Below are 19267 nucleotides of genomic sequence, written 5' to 3'. Positions count from 1 at the left end.
AAGTTTCAAAGGTTTCTTTGTAAATAAACACAAATTGCCATGTTGTCCCCTGATTCAAGACCATAATTCCTCTTGATGCTAATGGGAGTTTTGTGTTTAAGCAGTCATTCCTTTAGTCAGTTATGGAACAGAAATGGACTCTGGAGAGAACCATTCACACCTCTGTTGGCCAAGAGAACTATTTCTATAATGCTATGGGGAGTGTTAAGCAGGGGCTTGCAGACAAGTGTATGACAAACTATTCATAATTGCTTCTACTAGTAGCAGGTACCTATTGGGACTTAAAGGTGATCTGAATGCTTGCTTTTAATAAAGCCATATTATACATTGTGAAATATGTGCTGCTCGGTGATCTTAGTCAGTATATATGTCTTAAATACATTGTTTTAAGGAGTAATAATAATATATCTACATTTAATTTTCTCCAGAAGTAAAAATATGTTGAGGGTATTATATGGCTAACATAGCCTGAAGAAAAAAAGTCATCTTCAATGTTTACTAAAATATGCATAGCAGGAATTTATGATAAACAGTCTGAGATTTTTCTTTGACCTACCATTTGTAATTATTAATAGATCTGACAATGCTGAGACCTATTCACTGTTTTTATTTAATTTTTTTCCCGTGGTACATTGTGGCATAGCTTCTACTATTGTTCCCACTAAATATCTTATCAAGGTTTTTTTGGGGGGGTGGGGAGAGGTGGGGGAGAATAATCATCATGTGCATTGATTATTTTTATGTTAATACAAAATAACTAGTATGATTATTCATTTATAGGAAATAATTTACCTGATACTGTATCCTTAGAACACTGCAGATGAACAGAAATGGCATATTCATAAAGGATAAATGACCTGTAGGCATTCAGTGCACATATAGCTATGTTTATTAGCCAAAACACTGGGTGAAATCCTGGCCCTGTGGAATGCAACAGGAATTTATCATTGATTTCTGGGGCACTAAATTTCACCCATTCTTTGCCAGACAAAGTTTATAATTTGTTCCTTTCTTCTAGGACACAATTATAGATGGAAAAACAGTATGTTTAGAATGCGTAACTGTAAAGGAGAAAAGAAATAGACTGAAAATATAAGCTGCACTTAAGCTCATGGTTTGCTTTTTAAGATAACTCTTTGGTTAATTTTTAAACAATACCACTTATAAAATGGGAGATAGAGTAGATATTAAGTTAGACTAAAATAAAGGGCTACATTTTCAAGAGGTTTGCACATCCAAGGTTGGATTTTATACACACCACAATGTGCACAGTGCAAATGCATTGTACACAAATATGATTGCACATATATTATGTTTTTAACAATTGCACTCTACATCTTACTATATGTATTTAGATTTGAAGAATAGTGAAAAAGAAGTCACCTCTACAGAGAGTTCAAGGTGCAAAGATTCTTCTTTAACCTTACAATATATAATATACTCAACAGCATTCAAAAAACAAGAATTGAGTATGGACCAATTAATTCAACCAGTCAGTAAACCAGCTACCGCTCCGCCCCCTGAAAAAAGCTCCTGCTCATCTTCAGCAACTTACCCTCAGCCTTCTTCAAAAACCCTATTAAATAAATGTGATCCCACTCCTTGCAGCCTGTGCACACATGACTATGAAATTGTGACCACGACTGTGCTGAAGGGTAATAAGTGATCAAAAATGGAGACTAGTAAACTTAAACAATGTATTTGGTCTTTGTTGTGCCTTCAGAAACCTACAGTGTGAGACAAAACAGGTATTGTACATGCACATTGTGTAGCTCCAAAGTAGTGTCTGGGTGTTTACAATCACATATTTAAGATGCGTTAGTATTTGTACACACAAGTGTGAGTGGAGTGGAGTTTATTTCCCTTTTTGCAGGTGTACCTGATGTATCTTCTTTTGAAAACATAGCTATAAAGGTAGGTGTAAACATTGCACTGGTCACTTGAGTTTTTCAACAAAGCCTTACATTTTGTTACATTCAGTTATGACTTAAATTTTAATTAACTGCTTGTTATTTTTCACAAGACTTTATGGACCAAAAAAAGCAACAGATTCTGTTAACCAATAATTTATATAAAGAATACTGTATCAATAGTACTTCTTTTTAGATTAGTTAATGTATATGCCAATCCTAAACTGACTTCAAGGCAATGAAAGCTGAACTTTTCGTTGAAAGAGTGGGAGGTAGGAACTGGGAAGACAAGAAGATTTCAGAGTCGAGATGGTAATAACTGAACGTGACTATGAAAAAGGTAGGCTGCTCTTGGAGCTAAAATAATCCCATCGTTGTGTGAAATTCCACAGCAATCCGTAGTATGAAACTGAAAAAAGTTTAGCTCAAGAAGGGGAAGGAATTGAAAGTAGAAGTATGTATCTTTTTCTTTAAGGATGTTTTGGTTTGTGTTAGGGCTAATCACTAACCTCCTGATTTACCCTCAGTTATACCCATAAAATCCCATTGGCATCATAGATGTTGATATCATCCAAACTGGAACTAGCAAATACTCTTTCTGGTTTAGGATCCAATCCTGGACCTCAGCCATAGGGATGGGCTGGACTGGAGATCTGAATCTAAATTCTCTCTGCCCTAAATTCAACAGTGTACATGTATGAGGTTCTAACTTTGTACCATTTCTATCGCTAAATGTTTTCTTACTTTTATATAAAACAATCAAAAGAATCATTTGTAAGTATCTCTACTTTTACATGTTACAATGAATTTAGCAAAACTAACATTTCTTATCACTTCACCTATCCCTAACTTATGCAAAAGGAAATAGTATATGATTATTTGCAGGGATGAGTGCCAGAGTGAAATGAGAGACATAAGGGGAAATGGCTCTTGTATTCTTTTTAAGGAAACAAAAAGGTAATTCTGTATTCGGAAAAGTACTGTCGTGATTATTTTAAGTGTATATGCTGCAGCACGGATAGGAAAGTATAATCAAGTTAAAGCATGGACTGTAATAGGCTGAGTGAAAACATATACAGTTGAAAAAAATGTGGTACCAGAACTTCTAGGAGTTAATTGTGCTGTCCTGGATAATGTTCTACTAATGTTTTGTTGGGAAATAACTGAATTAAGCATTGTCCAGTTAAGCTACAACTTATGGCGAAATCCTGACTTCACTGAACTCAATGGCAAAACTCCTATTGACTTCAACGGGGCCAAGACTTCATCCTTATTGTTTTAAATATGTCCACAGGGCTACCCATATAGACACAGGTATTCAGCTAGTCCATTCCACTAATGTCCCATCAAACAATTCATTATCTAAAAAGAGAGAGAAAACTGGATAGTCCTAAAATACCATCTGATTCAAGGCTCCTATGTGGTAACATGCCAAAGGTAGGAAGATGCACTACTCTCTAGGAAACATGGTAAATATGTTACTAGGTATAGAATTTAAGAAATCTATTGGTAAGGGTGGCAATTTTGCAACAGAAAAGCTTCAAAAACAGATTCCAATGAGAAACTGCTGAGCTTGAATTAATATGCAAACTAGATACCATTAACTTGGGTTTGAATAGAGACTGGGAGTGGCTGGGTCATGACACATATTGAATCCCCCCCCCCATGTCCTCACACCTTCTTGTCAACTGTCTAAATGGCCCATCTTGATTATCACTAAAAAAGTTTTTTTTCCTCCTGCTGATAATAGCTCATCTTAATTAATTAGTCTCTTACAGTTTGCATGGCAACTTCCACCTTCTCTGTATGTGTATATATGTCTTCTCACTACATGTTCCATTCTATGCATCCGATGAAATGGGTTGTAGCCCACGAAAGCTTATGCTCTAATAAATTTGTTAGTCTAAGGTGCCACAAGTACTCCTGTTCTTTTTTCATTAAATTTGTTTGCTAAACACCTAATTTATAGTAGATAATGTAGGCTGAGATTTCTAAACCTGTCCAATTTCCACTAATTTTAATATCTGGGGGTGATATCCTGGTGCCATTGATAAACTATTGACATTATATGGGTGTTTGTGAAATATATATAAAAGGACTATACATATAGACACCACAGAAGATTTCTACCAATTTGAAAGTGCCTTTGCAGTATCTGCTGTGGTAGAAATGGTCACGAGAATATTTGGTATTGGAACACATCATAAATAATACATTGTGAAGCTTACTTAAAAGTAAGTTCCAGGACAAGGACTAATACAAACATGTAAAAGAAAGAAGATTAGAAAATATTGATGTACAGATATATAATTCTCACATGCTTAGGAATAGGAGCTTTAGGAATTGAAGTTTACTTGAGATAAGAAGATATAAAACTGGTTTAAGATCAAAGTTTAGTTGAGATAATACAAAATACATTTCTGTAGTCTTATGAATTAAACATTACATGCAACCCTTTATTTTGAGAGACTGTTGTAATTTGGGAAAATATGAAATTTAATTAACTTACTGTTCTCCTGCAGCTTGTTTTGGAGATTTAATTTACATGACTTAACAATGCACATATGCAAAAGTACTGTTCTTCTGTTGGAATCCTGAATGAGAGCTAAAGGATAAGTACCAAATTGTACAAACCTTACTCATTCAAGTTAGTTCTACTGGCTTCATACAAGTAAGTGCTCACCAGTGTAAGGGTTCCACATCTGGCCTCTTAAGCCTCAATCCTGAGCTGCCCTTTACAGTGCTGGACCCCTGAATATTGAGCCCCACTGACTTCAATGCAGTGGTCCACCCAGGTGGAAGACCATGCATAATCAGGGCTAATGTCTGCTCTTTATTTGTCTGTGTATCCCTCAGAACCCTAATCATGTGTGAAGAAAATAGGAGTAAGGAAGAAGAAAGGGACAGATTGCTGCCAACGGAGCCCATCAAATGGGCAGAAGTAGGGAGCAAAAAGGAGTTGCAGCTTTGAAAGAGAGGAGCTGATTCTCCAAAGATGTGTGTATAAGCCACATCTCTAATGGTATCTTGAAATTCTTGCGGCAGCATCTTGCAGCATAAGCACACATGGTAATACTTAACAGCATCTCTCTTAGGAGCGCTTACACTGGTAGTATTTTGGTACTTCCCACCCAGGCCAAAATCAAGTATGAAGAGGCAAGGTCTTTAAAAAGAGGTGAAACGATCTAATTTTTTCCTAACTTCTACAATTCAGTTCAGATTAGATTCCAACCTGTGGAGAACATTGTCTTTACTGCTTTTCATCCAAACTGGTTTGTCCTTCTCTGGTTGTCACAAACATCCTATTTTATTATTGATCTATAATGCCAGTTCTTAATATGCGATAAGAGATCTAATCTAATGTGACTGCATTTAATAAACCTTCATGGAGAACACCTACAGATGATTCAATTCAAAATCTTTAATGTTTTTATGTGCTCCTCTGCATCAAATGATTTTTCCATGCCTTAGTCACAATTTAGAGCAAGATGTTGACTTTTCCCTGTGGATGAAACTTTTAACTAAATCTGATATTTTTAGGTGCTGCCTATTGTTGTTAAAAATAACTTATTGGATTTGATTTACCACAAGAAATAAAACTAAAAGCATTTAAATCAGCTCAATTAAAAAGCTACATATCAAAGCAACATTATAGCTCTGCAAAACATACAAACAAACAAACAAAAACAACCCAAAACCCACATTGACAATAATTTAAAACAAAACACCAACATCACCATCATCATTTCTGGACTGCAGGAAACAAACAAACTAGTTTTCTTTCAAGATGGATTTCTAGATCTACTCTGGAGTGAAATGAAACTACATCACTCCACTCTTTCCCTTCAATATCCAATTCAGGATTTGGGTTTTTCCTATAGTGTAATCCCTTCCCCAAAAACATAATTTATTTTGCCTTTAGGGAAATATCCTGCCATTGAAATGTATGCAAAACTTCCATTGCCTTCCTTGGAAATTTTGCACATGAGTTGACAGAGTATGATCCTTGGAATTCATTAAGGAGGACATTTTCAAAAGTGGCCAGAGGTTTTTGAATGTCTCATTGTTTGGCTGTCTTGACATGCCAAGGGATCTCACTTTCATAGGGTGGAGCTGAAATTGTCAAGGGATTCTAAAGGAATTATGTGACCAACTTCCACTGATTTCCATTGAAGGTTGGGTACCTACCCCTTTTAAACCTCGTTGAAAATCCCATTTCAGGTGAAAGCCTGGCCCTTTATTGGAATAACTGTTGAATTGGATTTGTTAGGCATTTGCTCCTCTCTTCTCTCCAGAAAATTTGCACTGGGGCCATAAAAGTGTCTAATAAAACAGGTAAAAGAACCACATAATTCTGTATTTAAAAAAATAATAAAAATACAAACCAGGTAACATCAATAACAATAGCTAGCCTAAAGAGTCTGATTTAGCTAGGCAAATTAATAGATTTAGCTAGGGAGTATGGAGTCTGGTTTAATGCTTTATTTAATTAAATTGTCATTTAACTATGTCACAAAAATGAGGGGAACTAGAAAGCCATCAAGGCAAATCTATGAAAAATTAATAGGCATTCACATTGAAAGGCTGTATAAAAATATTCTAGAGTCAAACTAGTATATTTCTAACTGGCTGAATTAATTATAACTCCTATCATTAACCTCAAGAGAGCCCATAGGACCACTTTTAGCTCAGAAATTAACACAATAATGCCAATTTACTATATTTTGTCTTACAAAGTATCTTTATTCCACTAACAATTAGCATTCAGTAAATTTCTTTTCTCAGCAATGGAAATCTTATCATTAGCAGTACATTTCTGTTTGTGTCCTTAGTGTGAATATGTTAGTCAAGTCCTATATATTTCTTTACCAGTTTAAGATAATAGAGGGGGGAAATGTCCTTGCCGAGAAGAAAAAATATAAGTAGCTTATAAATAGAAAGAAGAAACCTTAAAATAAGCATGGATGCTATTCATCAGTAATAAATAAGGAGTGTCATAGAAGCCTTTCAGTGAACCCAGAACTTTCTTATAAAAAGTATGACAATAATGATAATTGGCTATTTATTCACCACTGCCAGCTATGCTAAAGCCATCACAGTTACATTCCATACAGAAAGCAAGTTTTAATTATGTGGGTATATTTCTAAGTGAAATAATTATTATAACAACAGAACATGTTTATCTAGTAATTGTCATTACTACATTATACAGATGTAACCTATTTCAGCCAGGAAATTGTAAGGCTTGTAGTCTCTACAGTTCATGCTTCCCATGAAATAAATAGTGTGATATAAATAATAACTGCTACCTAAAACTGAACCTTCTTTTAAGCCTGATTATCAGATGGATGAATCAGGGCCTACATCAAAGCTAATGCTAGGCAATATCTCTGCCGTTCATAGCAACAAAAAGCATCACATAAATTGTAATTAGCATATAATCCAGGTCAGAAGTACTTCTGCCTTTTGCTGGCAGGTATATCATTTATACACGGTAACATGCAGAGTAAGAAATACAGAATTAGGGACTATGAAATCAAAACACATGCCAGGTAGGGGTTGATTTTCAGAGATGCTGAGCAGTACCTCAACTCCAGATGAAGTCACTGGGAGTTGCATGTATCCATCTTCTTTAAAAACCAAGTCCATAATATTTTCTCATGGAAGAAATAGAATAAAAATAAAATACTCTATTGATTGCGAGTACCAAAACATTTTCTTTAGTTTTGTCTCTCACCTGGGATGCTCATTAGTATAACACTGGCACGTCTAAAACTTATTATCCAAACCTCAGTGCTTGGATGATACTATGTCTTATCACCATTTACAGCTTGTCTACACTTGAAACGCTACAGCAGCACAGTTGCTTCAATTTTTGTAGACACTTCCTACCCTGCTGGGAGTGCTTCTTCCTTCATGGTAGGTCATCCACTTCCCTGAGAGGCAGTAGCTAGGTTGATGCAAGAATACTTCTGTCAAGCTAGCACTGTCTACACTGGGGACTTAAGTCACTTTAAGTATGCCACTACGAGGATTTTTCACACCCCTGAGTGGTGTAGTTAAACTGACCTAATTTTCTAGTGTAGACCTTGCCACAGGATGAAGGGATAGTGGGAGAGAGTGAAATTAAAAAAAAAGTGAGCAATGAGAAGATAAATTGAAAAGTATCAAATCACATAAAAGCAGTGCCACATAAAAGACCAAACACAGAATGTACTTTCTCCCTTTAAATAACCACATTTCCAACCTACCCAAAATATACTGATGTATGACACACTGAAAATATGTTAGAAGAGCAGTAGAAAATGTATGGAACTATGTTGTTTGACTTTGCATTTGCCAGTGACCATTGTGGCCTAATTCCTCATCTTGCAATAAACTCCACACGAGCTCCTTGTAGAATTGGGATGACAGGGAGTATTGTAATAAAATTAGATCTTTACCATTGTATGACTCAGTGGGAGACTGTTTTACTTGGAATTAAATAAGTGTATGTAACAATAACTGCTAGACCCAGAGGATTTTTTCCCAATGTATTTCTATCACCTATTTTTATTCTTCAAGAACGTCAATAAAAATAAAACTATAACTAAAACTTCGTACAGAGTCTTCAATTCTTGCTTTCTCTCTGACAAACCATGTTCATTATAAATTTACTTTTTTATAGGATTTGTTTATTTTCCATGTTCAATAACTGCTAAGAAAAGAAAAAAGACGACTTTCCTTGACAACTTTGTTCTTTTCCTCTTCTGAACATTGATTTCTATTCTCCACATTGCTTTTTGGTTTTTTTCCTTGTTTTCATCAGTGTCACTGACTATTTTTAATGATCTCAACACAATTCTGGGAAGGGGGTCTGTTAAGATTAAACTCAATAAGTTTATGGAGGAGATGGTATGATGGGATAACATGGTTTTGGTAATTAAATATTCATGGTAAATAGGCCCAATGGCCTGTGATGGGCTATTAGATGGGGTGAGATCCGAGTTACCCAGGAAAGAATTTTTTGTAGTATCTGGCTGATGAATCTTGCCCATATGCTCAGGGTTTAGCTGATCGCCATATTTGGGGTCGGGAAGGAATTTTCCTCCAGGGCAGATTGGAAGAGGCACTGGAGGTTTTTCGCCTTCCTCTGTAGCATGGGGCATGGGTCACTTGCTGGAGGATTCTTTGCTCCTTGAAGTCTTTAAACTACGATTTGAGGACTTCAATAGCACAGATATAGGTGTGAGGTTTTTTTTGTAGGAGTGGTGGATGAAATTCTGTGGCCTGCGTTGTGCAGGAGGTCAGACAAGACTATCATAATGGTCCCTTCTGACCTAAATATCTATGAATCTATGAATTCACAAGCACTCTAAATGCTGGGACAAGTGCAAAGCACAAATTGTTGTCGGTCTTTGAACAGCTATTATTTTCTTATCTCTCTCTCTAAACAACAGAGTAGTATTTTTGTCTTGTTAAACAAATATCTTGAACCTGGATGCCTCATGTCACTAAACTGTTCAAGGTTACTGTAGAAGAACTTTCGGACCTTCGCAGTGTCCCTTCAGCAGCCTATCTAATGTCTTCTGCATCTCCTTTAGGAAGCTCTTCTCCTCCATCATTTTATAGCCCAGAACAATTTTTTCTACTGTTTTCCCCCTTGTTCTGCACCACCACAACATGGACCTGTGCCTTCATGGAGCCTGTGATGTTGCACTCCATAACATCTTATGAAAATATGCTTTCAGTGTGAATATAATGTGCTTTATGCAAAAGGTCTCTTGTAAGGTACCATTACAAAGGTTATAATCTAATGAGTGTGTTCATCCTATTTGTTTCCATGTATTATTTCTATGTCTGGAGTTCGGAAAATAAGATTATAAACTTGTATTACTGATGTAAATACATTAAGTGGAAGGGTGCTTTGGAAGGGTGCTTCAGAATCAATGAACTGTGAATGGGTTTGTTTACTTGCAAGCCTTCTTGTGTTTGTGTAAGCCAGCCCAGGAATAATGGTGGAATCCATCTTAAACCTGGTGCTTTTCCATTTAAAAGGAGGGGTGAAGATCCAGAGAGACAAAAGATTCCCGCCTTGTGCCAAAGCTATAAAAGGGGGTTGGAGAGAACAAAGGAGGTTGACATTCATGAGAAATCCCCTAGTTACCACCTGAGCTGGAACTAACAAGGACTTTTACCAGGGTAAAGGATTGGGCCCAGACTAGAAAGGAGTCTAGTCTGTGAAAGAAGCTTATTGGAACATCTCTGACGGTGAGACTTGCCTGCAAACAGTTTCTTAATGTATTAGGTTTAGACTTGCGTGTTTTGTTTTATTTTGCTTGGTGACTTACTTTGTTCTGTATGTTATTACTTGAAACCACTTAAATCCTACTTTTTATACTTCTGTTTATTAGTAAACCCAGAGTAAGTGATTAATACCTGGGGGACTAAACAGCTGTGCATATTTCTCGATCAGTGTTATAGAGGGCAGACAATTTATGAGTTTACACTGTGTAAGCTTGATATAGAGTAAAACAGACCCATTTGGGGTTTAGATCCCATTGGGAGCTGGATGTCTGGGTGTTGGAAATAGGTGACCTGCTGAGCAGTTTTTGGTTAAAGTCTGCAGTTTTGGGGGCATGGACCAGACCTGCATCTGTGTTTCAGCAGCCTAGCTTGTCTGGCTCCACAAGGCAGGGTTCTGGAATCCCAAACTGTCAGGGAAAACGGGCCCAGAGGCAATCTTAGCACATCAGGTGACAGTCCTAAGGGGGTCTCTGTGGCCAAACCCATCACAGCACCATCTGGTCCAAAGCTACTATTAGACCCTTTTACTAATATTGCAGTTCTACAGTTACATTATAGGTTCAGTGCTGTTGTACCGCTTTCAATCATATGGTTCTGTTTGGAAATCTATTGTATTTCTCTAATTACTACAGTGTGTGAGACAATTGTTATTGCAAGATGGAACACTAAATTATTTCAGAACCTTAGATTTACAAAAAGTAATAAAAAATGAAAGGCATTTTAAGTAATTACTAACATGCTGATGTAATAATTTCATATTATAACAGATTATATTCTATTGTAGTTAATTGGCTTTCACAGGTCAAGCTGAGACTAAGATTTTTCCTGTACTGTTAACCTGGTTTTACAAGGTTTATATTTTTTTAAGCGCACTTAGATAGATAGATATAGAATTAACTATCTATCTATTGTGACAAAGCTCTATCCTTGTCTCTGTGGGTCGCACGTTTCCTGGCAGATTTCACTAGCCTCAGATGCTCACTGTGACCCTCTAGAGACAAGGGTCACAGTCTACTGAGCCATTTTCATCATAAGCCAGCAAGAGAGGTGAGGAGAAGCTATCCTCCCTTGCACAGTCTCTGTTGTCTCCCAGTCTCAGTGATTAATCGGAGGGGGCAAAAGGGGAGAGCCAGGGCCCACCCTCTACTCCAGGCTCCAGCCCAGGGACCCTAATAGTATCAGCTATGGTAGCTGACCTTTTAGAAACATGACACATACAATTCCCTGGGCCACTTCCCCACAGCAGCCCCCACTTCCTCAAGTTCCACTTTACCCTTACCTCAGGGCCCCCTTCCTTGTGCCTGATATGGTGTGTCCTGCTCAGTCTCTCCAACAGCACAACTTCCTCCCATAGCTCCTGACATCTACACCCACCTGACTAACTGGGAGGCTTTCAACTAGTTTCAGCCAGTCCCTGATTGGCTTCAGGTGTCCCAATCAACCTAGCGTTATCCCTGCCTTCTGGAAAGTTCTTAATTGGCCTCAGGTGTCTTAACTGACCTGGAGCAGCTGCCATTTAACTTATCCTGGTACCAGGGATTTCTTTAGCCTGGAGCTAATATATCTATCTCCCACTACTTTTCTATAGCCATCTGGCCTTGCCCAATCACACTATCATCGATATTATCTATATCTATCTATCTATCCACACGCTTAAATGCATGGCATAAGATTCACTAGTGTTTATTCCAGATGCTAAATACACCTCTCTGCTCTAGCAAGATTTGGATGGTGTTTCTCTGATCATCCTTTCTGGACACTTCTTTTGATGGCTGCTTTAGCTGGAGACCACCATAAGAGTAGTTCTGACAGTGCCTGCAAAGATGATGCACAGAATTGAGTATACACTTGGGCGGTCATGGCCAGGCCTATTTCTAGCCATCACCGGTCAGAACTGGTTGGCTGTGACTGACTCAAAAGAGTCTAGGTTGAGGGCCTCTTGCATTGTCACAGCCCCTTTCAGGTGGGTTTTCTTCTGCCTGGGGTCTTCAGCCCAGATTAGTTCTGGCTTTAGTTCATGGACCCAGTAGAGAAACTGGCCCACTATATGCAGCTATCAGATTTGCTGTAGTCTGAATAGAAATGGGCCAAAACAGAACATCTGAGCCAGCTACCACTAAAGCACAGGAAATTTATAGCTGCATGTTTTTCTGATACTGTGCATTTTCCGTCATTGTGAAAATCACTCAGGACAAGGGACGGGCGCTTGTTATAATTTCTTTCCTAATGAAAGATTATTTATTTTAAATTGTAACTAAAGCATTTTTAAAGCTGTAAAGTCCCAAAAGGACACAGTTGCTTGTAAAAGCCTTTAGAACTAATGCTGTCATTAACCATTTGTTTTTATAACATTTCCTCAGCATGTCCTCTGCAGACATGAACTCAAGTTGTTCAGTACCAAAGCATAAACCTGTATCCAAACTCTGCTCAGTGGCAGAAGTAATAGGCTCTTATCCTCTAGATGGACTTGCCACTAGAGGGGAACCATAGACTTTGTCATCATATTTATATATGATGTAGTTCTAGGTTTTAGAGGTCCACAGAAGTTCAGATCTCTCTGCAACACCCTGAACTTGAGCTAAAGAATTAAATCCATTAGTTGGTCAAATCAGTAAGCATTTATCCTCTGTGTGAGCGAGATACTAGATTGGGTTGCAATTTAGCTACCATGTTACATTTTCATATAGGAAACAGGAACTGTTTCACTGACGCCTAATGTACCAAATGCAGTGATCAAACTTAGACCTGTAGTGTAGTTTCATGTACTTTATTCAGCTATACTGAAGTGTCAGTGTTCCACATCACTTAAATACCAACCACTGTGGTCTGCTGTATCACAGTGCATTATTCACATGGATTGATCTAGCATTACTCATCAAAATATTTCTGCTTTTATTGATTATTTTACAATTATTTATAAGAGAAAGTTTAAAACATAATTAATCAAAGAAAGTTCTGCCATGATGATTTTGAGACAATACCTGTAAAAAACCCTATGAATTCTCTGGAAGATCAAACAATCCTCAGCACTCTTTAAGTCATTAGAATAGGGAAATTTATATATGAGGAACAACATGCCGACAACTTCATTTTGCTAAGAATCTGTGAAGTTTAATAGTTGTGGGTTTCAGTTTGAATAATCATTCAATCTTTAGGTGATTATCCAACTGGAGATGAGAAAACTTCAAGTTGCTTCATTTGCAACCCACTTAAGCAATACTTGTTCAAAACTTTATCTTGAACTTAGATGCTCCTGGATTTGTTTTCTACATAGCAGAAAAAGGACCACTTTCTAGCCCAAGCAACCATTCCTATCCCTAACTACATATTTGTCAGTTCTTTTTCTGGTATCCTCCTAGCATAAAGACCTGTGATAAAACTCATTGCTGAATAATATGTTGACATAATGCTTGTAAATTATCAATCATTTATCATTCTATTGCTGCATCTCACCTTTAGCATTTAAAGATGAAATGTGGGTCAACATAATAATATGATACTGTCTATATACTTCCTCTGAAGTCTGACATGTTTACAGTGGCTCTGTCCATGCATCAGTACTAGTTGTCTGGCAATATTGTTAATAATAACTTACCCTTTGAGACTTGAATGTACGAAACAACTTGAAAAAGGTTAATGAAACTTCCTTTGGGTGAAGTCTAGGTTAACATAAAGTCCAGCATTACTCACTGTTGTTTTTTTTTGTCATTCTATATTGTCCATAATAGATCAACACAAAATATTATTAATTGTAAAACATTAATTAGCTGCTGAGAAATTGTGTTTCTGATATGGTGAAAACAAGCTGAACTGCACTAGTGGAGAAGCAGCATTTTCATTCTTTTAAACCCAGGAAAAGCCTCATTTTGCTGGGATGGGTTTACACAGATGTACTCATATGGAACAATGATTATAGTCAAAGCCTAGACCACGTACAATACAAACAGAGAGACCATTATATAGACAATATGTAAACTATTTCAAGGTCATGTATATTTTTAGACATGAAGACTTTATCTCCCAGTGCACTCAGTTGGTCTGAGAATAAAGGCAATAAACCATTATTCATTAATCTTACTTGTCCTTGAAAAGTGACCTCTTACAGGAAGATAGCCTGTCACCATTCAGAACATTAATCCCACTTAAATGAATCAGGTAAATCTCAAATGCAGAAAGAGCCCTTGCCTCCACTCTCAACTTTCTGATATTTTTTTTCTAGAGTTAGTGATCACAGGATCCTTTACTGGATTTACTGGATTCAGCTCTCATTTCTCTGGGGACAATTAGGTTTAATAAGAATTGAAGTTCTTAAGGGAAAAAATAGCATGCTCCATAATTACCTGCTGCCACCTGGCCTCAATGACCATCACAACTGGTCTGCTGCCACCTGGCCTCAATGACCATCACAACTGGTCTGGCACATCTTCTTTGTTTTGCAACTCAGTGCAGTCCAATGGTTTCCAAGAGCCCTCTTTGTCAGTGAATCTGAAATTCTGATTCACAGAAGCATGTAGCTCTGTCTCTTCCTCCTCCTCCTTCTTCTGCTTTTTTGCAGTGTGGGGATAATTGCTTGCCTCTGTTGATAATGTTAGTGTTGTGTAACAAACATAATCTATTTTCTCCAGATACACAGGGACCTATAGCAAATGGTTTTACTATGGCTTTTTGGCACCAGTTAAGTTTACCCTCTGCCTTCTACTTCTCTCTGAAGTACAGCTACATTGTTTGCTATATTTTAGATGCTACTTTGATGTTGCTGGATGTCATCCCCAGATAACTTATGTTAGAAATGTCAGAGAGTTAATGATTGGAACTGATCATAAGCAGTTTCTGCTTCAAGGCTGAATCAGTTGTCAAACCTGTTCTGCTGCCCAGTTTTTACCTAATATGCTGTTTGATGCACAATGGCGATCAGTTTCTAAAATACTGTTAAACAAACAGCAGATGTAGGTTGGTTGCCTAAAGTAGAAAAATAAAGACTCAACCCCACACACCTGTACTGATTTGTGCATAACATCTGTGCCAAAGTGGTAAACAAATACCATTAAAATATTTGCCTAAATTGGGTTACATATTCTTGTGGGAAATCATGTCAATTAATTTCATAAATGTGCAAAATATCACAGCACATTTCATAGGACATATCATGCCTGTTCATGTTTCTCTCCATCACAGACACCTGCTGCATAATATGGAATTAGAAGAATAAAATATACTGATTTTAATCATGATTCCAAAGTAATGTCTTGTGACAAAACATTGTTAAGAAATTCAAAATAAAAAAAAATGGACAGCTTTTTCACAGTATCTATTCAGTAGTTTTTCTCATCAAGTTTCAGGGAATAGAACAATAGAAATAATGGGACTGGGCTAGAAAAAGATTACTTATTTTTAAAAACTGACCTTGGGGGTCTGTCTTTTATCATTAGTTTCATAAATTTACTGAGATCTAAATTCAAAACAGTACAATTTGCCTTATGCATTCAGAAATGGGGGAAAGGGACAGAAAACATGAAATGGAAAAAGGAAGTTTATCTAAACTAATAACTAAAACCTAAAAGTGGGACAGAATACAAGTAAAAAATGCAAATCAACATTTTGAATCTTTGAAAATTTTGACCACACTCTGTGAAAGGTAGAACAATGAGGAGCAGTATTTCTGTCTAATAAAATCTTGTAGTAATTTGTAGGTGACACAGAGGTCACAAGTTCCCTTGAGTTGTGAAGGCCAAGACCATAACAGGGTTCAAGAAAGAACTAGATAAATTCATGGAGGATGGGTCCATTAAAGGCTATTAGCCAGGATGGGCAGGGATGGTGTCCCTAGCCTCTGTTTGCCAGAAGCTGGGAATGAATGACAGGGAATGGATCACTTGATGATTACCTGTTCTGTTCATTCCCTCTGGGGCACCTGGCACTGGCCACTGTTTGAAGACAGGTTACTGGGCTAGATGGACCTTTGGTCTGACTAAGTAGGGCCGTTCTTATGTTCTTATGAGTTAGGCTTTCTGCAACTTTATGGAGCTACCAAAAGTTAGAGATCTGCATAATTATGGAGTAAACTGGATTATTTTTACTCTAGCTTGTTAGATGTGTGCTCAGCGTACTTGGAAGCTACTTAACTTGAGCCACATTCTAGCTACTTCTGCAGATTGAGCCCTCAGTCCTTAGGCAGAAAAAAATATTTACTTCAATGGGGATTTTGTCTGAGAAAGGATTTCAGAACTGAACTCATACAAAGTAGCAGACATGAGATGTCATTAATATTATGTACACTTATATTGCTCCACAAGGTGACTGAGCTGTAGCTTGTAGTCTATATATAAACCTAGAAGATGCATCATAGCAGAACAATCGCTTAAGTGAGTCTTTCCAATTAAAAGCTTCTAGCCACTATCACATTTGACAACAGATGACATTTGCAAATAAAATGTACTCCACATATGTAGTTGATTTTCCCTGCTTCTAGTATTATCTTAACAACCTTTATGTAGTGCCAATTAATTAGTAGTCCCACTCCAACAGAAACCTCCAGACTCTCAGCACTGTGAGTTTCTTATTAGCTGCTCTTGAAATAAGGACAGATTGATGCTGGTACAATAAAATATTTCTGCTTTCAAGAACTTACTATCATAAATGATGAGCTGAATATGCGTCCTGCAGATAATGCAGTTCCATGGTGGAAGGTTCCAGAATTACTACACAGCCTGATACGCACTGAAGACCATTCTGAATAGTAAGTGTGTGTGTGTGTGTGTGTGTATGTGTGTGTGTGTGTGTGTGTGTGTGTATATATATATATATATATATATATATATATATATATATACACATGATTGATGGATTCATGGCTTTCTTTTTTACTGTAAAGCAGTTAAAACATTTTGATCAGGATATTCAATCATTTCAATGATCCTCTAGAAACTGTCATGGTCAGCAGAATCAAAGAAAGGTTTACAATTAATGAAGCAGAACTATGCTATGATGTGGAACCTGACGAGTTCTTTCAGTAACTATTATAGGGAAAAGATTTGATGTACAACTGATTAGTCTGGCATGCAATCTGCTTGCTCCTGGTGGTGTTTTGAGCAATGTGACAGAATATTTGCAAAGTTCCTGCCAGTGGAGCACAGTAGAGCAAAGCCCCTATGATTGTTATATTCTTTTTTAGTTCTTTACAAATTTCCAAGGAACTAACCTTCACAGCTTTACCAGTCATATGCTATACTTTCATAGCTCTCTACACTATTTATATCCTGTACAGCACTTAAAAGATTAATGGTTTCTGCTATGCAAATGACTATAAAAATGGTATCATAATGTTCCACATTTATTATTTCACTGATTAGGTATCAAAGTTGCACAGTGTCAAGTTAAAAATGTTGTTTTTTCTAATCGTTATCCCTGCAAACTTAATGTGGGCTTTGAACCACAGGCTGGGTTCCTTCTTTCTCATACATCACCAATAATAATGATTCTGCAACCCTTTTGAACTGTCAGGAGATTGCCCAAGTGTAACTGAGGGCATAATTTGAAGATGATGGAAGTTGTACAGGTTGAATTAAAGGCCTAATTTGGCCTACCACATCTACATTATTAATGAGCTGATGTCATGCCCTGTGGGTCTCAAACCCATCGTCATGGAGATTCTTATACTCCACTCCTGCATCCCGAAGTTCATAGGCAGCAGCTGGGACTGTGGTCCATGAAGCTCAACTGAGGTACAAGCCCTACCCCTAAGCTCTGATTGGGAAAGCTCCAAGGATCTTGATTGGGCCACAGATCCTATTTAAACTAGAGGAGGAAACAGGAAACTATCTTTATAATGAGGTTTCACTCTGCCATGGACTGCTGCTCTGGTGTTTACCTGTTCCTGACTTCTGATCCTGATATTTTGACTTGGCCTGGTTCTTAGCAACTGACTCTTTGTCCCTGTGCTCTGGTTTGTCTCTCAGTTGTGATCGCCTGGAATTCCAACTTGGCTTGATTCTGGTTGGCTCCTGACAGTAATCTCTAGACCAGGCTCACAGCCGATAAGAAAATGTAAACAGTATTGAGATTTGATGGAACATGCTGGCGTTTTTTGCAGACTTTTTCCTTGTTTTTAACTAGCTCTAATTATTGGTCAGAGGTGAAATGGAAAGATCCCAACAGGATTTTCAGAATTTAAGTTGAATTTTCAGGACAGGTAGGTAGGAAACCTGGGCATATTTTCTGATGGTGTAACTCCAGGGGAGATGATGGGATTATGCTACCAGAAAATGTAGGCCTTCATCTTGTTACATCTAAATGGAGGAAATCTGATATAAAGTCAGTAAGAAAAAATAAACACAGAATCCCACAATGTCATTTTTACAATAGAACTGAACTTTACGTTTGTGTTGGTGGGAACATAGCATGGTTATTGTTAGGAAACTTTTGCAAAGCATATTAAGGGGTCCCTTTAAAACTGATATCTTTCTATTGTCTGTACAGGTTTAGTTCACTCACTAACTGGTGCACTGTTAATGGACACATGGTCCACTATGACATCATTAACTTAGTACTTGCATTAAGATGTAGAAACAAAGATGCTGACTCCATGGGTGCTCCAGGGCTAGAGCACCCATAGGGAAAAAATGGTAGGTGCTTAGCATCCACCGGCAGCTCCCTATTAATGACTGCTGGCAGCCCTGCCAATCAGCACCTCCCCCTCCTCATCCCCTCCACCCCACAGCACCTCGCAGCTGCTGCAATCAGCTATTCTTCAGCGTACAGGAGGCGCTTGGGGAGAGGAGCAAGGGTGGGCTGTGCTTGGGGACAGGAAAGGGTCCCCATGGGGCCATGGGAGAAGGAGTGGAGTGGGGCAGGACCTGGGGTAGAGCCAGAGGGAGCATCCTCCAGCTCATTCAAGAGTCAGTGCCTATGTGTAGAACCATTCCATACTACACTTCTTCTACCTCAAAAAATTAGTTTTTTATTCAACTTGTTAAATAACTGCTGCTTTGAATTATCTACAAAACAGTCATCTTGTTTGCATTTCACCATTCATCTTGACAATTATTCAACAATGCTGTCAACTATCCAACATA

At 37.6% G+C, this 19267-nt stretch overlaps 1 long non-coding RNA gene across 1 annotated transcript in view; it reads right to left on the bottom strand.

Moving 5' to 3' along the window:
- LOC140912057 (uncharacterized) overlaps window positions 1–14711 on the bottom strand; it is a 28534-nt gene extending 13823 nt beyond the window's left edge. Inside the window, exon 1 of the long non-coding RNA XR_012159213.1 lies at window positions 14537–14711. This is a non-coding gene — a long non-coding RNA (uncharacterized lncRNA). The remainder of the gene's footprint in view (window positions 1–14536) is intronic.
- Between the last annotated feature and the right edge of the window lie 4556 nt (window positions 14712–19267).

This window comes from Lepidochelys kempii, chromosome 5 (assembly GCF_965140265.1).
Source record: "Lepidochelys kempii isolate rLepKem1 chromosome 5, rLepKem1.hap2, whole genome shotgun sequence".
NCBI classification, from domain to species: domain Eukaryota; kingdom Metazoa; phylum Chordata; order Testudines; family Cheloniidae; genus Lepidochelys; species Lepidochelys kempii.
This window is presented reverse-complemented; position numbering and strand designations above follow the sequence as displayed.